The following is a 4199-nucleotide window of genomic DNA, read 5'->3' as shown; positions in this document are numbered from 1 at the left end:
TTTTTGGTTTAGGCCAATTTGCAATACCAACAAACTACAACACAATGATTTTATAGTGCTTTGACTTTTCAAGTCTACATCTACTCCTCTCTTGGCCTCAAGAGAGATTCCACTAGTGATTTGTTTTCAACACGGTAGGTAGAGATTTAAACCCTTACATTTTATGTTCAATAGGCCAATAATACTCTTTATGAATCTTTATTCATGGGCAAGAGCACCCTTTACAAATCTTTTTTCACAGGCAAGAGGACCCACTAGCTTACAATTCTAATCAAACCTATATTAGAATTAAGCAACAACAACCAAATCAATTATAAGAATTAAGGTATGATGTTACCTAACAATGGGTGCGACATTTTACCCCTTATGTGAAAGTCATGCAATATGAATGAGTGCTCAAGATTAAATAAATTACAACACAAGAATGACCTGAAAGCTTTCAATCACCACAATCTAGCTTCAACAAGCTTGTTTTGCTTCCTTGGGATAAGCTTCAAGGACTAGGTAAGGAAGGAGGCAAGTACACAAGAAATTTGAGAGCTTGAGAGTATATGAGAGTGTATAATTTGATTGCACTTCATAGAGGCTCTCAGTGAAGGTATTTGGCTTAAAAAGAGATCCAAAAGATGCCAAAACCCAACTCCTAATGGATAGAAAACTAGCTAGTTTTCTGTCTAAAGCAAGTGAGCTGTTTGGGCCAACTGGTGAGCCACTTATAAAATAGTTGTTAATATGACCATTGGCTCATTTTTGGACAAAACAACAATACTGTATTCTAGGTCAATTGGCAGGCGTTTGGGTTCTAATGGCGCACCTCTAAATGCCCAAACGGCAAGCCATCTGAGAATGTAAGGCTAGGCTTAATCTTCTAGGGAATTTGGGTCTACCTAGCCAACCCTAAGTCCAAAATTGACTCTTCTAATCTATCTAGATCAGTCTAAGGATGCTATGAGTATGATATGATGCATGTATGCAAATACATGATGAATTTCTTGTTGTAAGTCCTAGGTGCATTGCATCTTCATCTTCGGCTTGATTTGATTCTTGAATATTTAGTTCTTCATTGCCTTCAAGTTTTAAGTTTTCTTATGTCCAGACTTAGTTGAGCTATTTCTTGGAGCTTGCATATGCGTTTGAGTTAGGTTCTTGGTGATGTATTTTCCATATACTTCATTTTACTCAGTTGGATTAACCTAAACACACACAACTCAATTTAAACATTAGTATTTGTGTTTGTTATCATCAAAATCACTGGAGGTTGATGTGGCATTGATGTGGCAATGCTGACATGACATTACCCCAACAAAGAATATTTCCCCCAGTTCCTAACTATCTCTCTCTCTCCTCTCTCTGTGTGTCTTCTTCCTCAACTCCCAAATTCTTCTAATACGTTGTTCTCCCCCTCTAGATTTCTTCTCTTCTCTAGGCTCTTGGTATGGGTATGTATCAAAGGTCTTTTAGTAGAGATTAATTTTTCCTAATTACTAAGGATAGGAATGTAATTTAATATAAATTGTAAATAAGATAAAATTTTAAGGCTACTTTGGGATTTTTAAATAAATCAAAGATGCCACATCATCAATTAACTAAGGTAGTTTAATGGCAGGAGGCATCGATAATTACAGGTAAAAGTCTAAAGTTGGATTAGTAATTTCAAAAACTACAGAGGATAAGGTAGTAATTAAGCTATAGTGTAGGAGGCAATAGTAATTATGGCTTAAGCAATTCGAAACATGAACAAGAAAATAAATTGGATCAAAATTATAAACATGCTTAGAATTCTTTTTTGTTTTTAAATTGGAGCAAAAATATGGTATTTCAACGTAAAATATGGCACACCAAATTCATTTTACCATACCACTCCACTTTAGACGCTTACTCAATCCTAACCAAACACTATTTAAGCTCGTAATGGGACAATGTAGATTTGGATCATCAGAATGAAACTTGCATTAGAGGATGTAGTCAAGGTGGCCCGTGCCTCGGATCCACAAAAAAAAAACCTTGCATTAGAGGGTACCCACTTCCCTACCAAAAAGTGTGACACTAGAATCCAACCCTTGTATGGAGTTGGGTGACACCAATATGGAAACAACGACATGGAATGCAACCCACACCTAAAGCATGGATCCGGAGCAAGATGGATACCAAACCCAACAATTATTATCAATATCCATGTGGGTATAGTGATCCCAAATCCACTAACCATTGTCTATAGACTAGAGTGTAAACGGATCGGATTTGGATCGGATATCTGGTCGTATAGTGGTAATACCAATCCGCATCCTATTATATTCGGACGGATTCGGATAATATCTTATCGGTTTTCGGACGGATTTAGTCGGATTCGGATGATAATTGGATAATTATTTTCTGAAGTAGATTCTTCTAAATGGCCATGTGTACAAATTGAATATAGGTTGTCGACTACTTGTTGACATCTTTACCCTTTTATTTGTGAGGTTAGGTTTGAAATTTAAGAATTTAGCAACTTTTATAGTTATTTTAGTTGAAAGTCTATAAAAATAGTCACATATCTCAAGTAAAATTATAAAATCAAGAAAAAAATAAATCCAAAATAAGTTACTTAATCGGATAATTTTATCGGACGGATAATTATCGGTAAGAAATGGGTATACCGTAGTCCTATTAGTAATCGGACATATTCGGATATCGCTAAAACGAATGTGGATGCGAATTCATAAGCAGATTTTAATTATCCATTTACACCCCTACAATAGACCCCTCGTGGGTAATTGATCCAAATTTCTCATCAGCACACCAATTCATTTCATTCTAGCACTCACTCTATTTAAACACTTAATTTTCACCTAGCCCTGATCTTCTATCTCTCAGAATTAAGATTCTGAATTTAAAACCCTATTCAAGCTTAGGATGGGATAAGGTAGATTTGATGAATCATTAGAGCCAAATTTGCGCTAGAGGGTACCCTCTCCCCTACCAAAAAGTGCGATGGTAGAATTCTGCCCTTGTATGGACTTTGGATTTGACACCGACATGAATGTGACCCACACCTAAAGTATGGACCCAGATCCAGATGGATACCAAACAGAACAATCATTTTCAATACCAATGTGGATAGTGGTCCTAGACCCATGGATCGTTGTCAATATAGACCCCACACGGGTAGTGTATGTGAATTTTGCCAACGCAAATCTGTTCTAGCGGTTGAAACCAATACCTCTTAGTGAAGAGGTCGTGGGTTCGAATTTCGCTGAGACATATTAATACCCGCATCCCTTGGCTTAAAGCCCCTTTGTACCCAAAAAAAAAAAAAGTGTATGTGAACTTTTCATTGGCACACCAAATTCACGTAGCAGTCAACTTTACACACTTAACCTTAAGCTAGCTTTAATCTATCCTTCAGAATCAATATGGAGTTTTTTTAATCCTAGAAGTGAAATACGTAGGAGTAACCTTCTGATGTCACCCACTAATTCGCGATAAAACAATGGGAGCTAAGGGGTTCAACACAATACCAATGGGCTTCTGTTTTGTGGGCTCCACAACACAACAAAAGCCCTGCCCTCTGATTTCCGTGTCCATTGATTCCCAATAAAGATTATGAAGTTCAATACAATATCAATGGGCTTTTTTGTGGGCTCTACAGCCCAACAAAAATCCCACATAGTGGGTTCATGAAGTCAGTCTTCTTAGTGGTTTTTTCTTTTTCTTTTGAGTTTTTTACGTGTGGGTTCCTTTAGTAGACCATAAATTAAGATAATTGATCATTAAGCATTAATGATGGAAGCTCTAATGCATGGGCTGGAATGGGCACAAAGGTTGCAGATTCCAGAGTTATGGATTGGTTATGATATGGCCATTTTGTTCTCCGCAGTTTAAACTTCAAAGATGGAGATCTTGTTAGGGTTAGGGTTTAAGCACGAGGTTGCTTAAAGCATTACACCCTGAGTTGGAATACTCAGACTGCTACTTCCAGCTAGTATTTATAGAATGAATACTAAGTTTTATTGGTAATTGGATTCTCCTACAAAGGTCCATTACACCGTTAGATCGTAATTAATCGGTTCGGGCGCCTATCTAGACCTCTGTTCTCGGAAAGCTACATGAAGGGTGAAGTGAGCTGGACTCCCTCTTAATATCAAGGGACTTGGCAGGCTCCTCACGTGGCGGGTGAGCATTAAATGCTCCAAAGATCTCCGTTATCCCCCTGCGGA

The sequence above is a fragment of the Hakea prostrata genome, chromosome 5 (assembly GCF_041222555.1).
Source record: "Hakea prostrata isolate BN-2017 chromosome 5, UWA_Hpros_2, whole genome shotgun sequence".
Lineage (NCBI taxonomy): Eukaryota > Viridiplantae > Streptophyta > Magnoliopsida > Proteales > Proteaceae > Hakea > Hakea prostrata.
The sequence above is the reverse complement of the archived record's forward strand: the minus strand, read 5'-3'. Positions refer to the sequence as shown.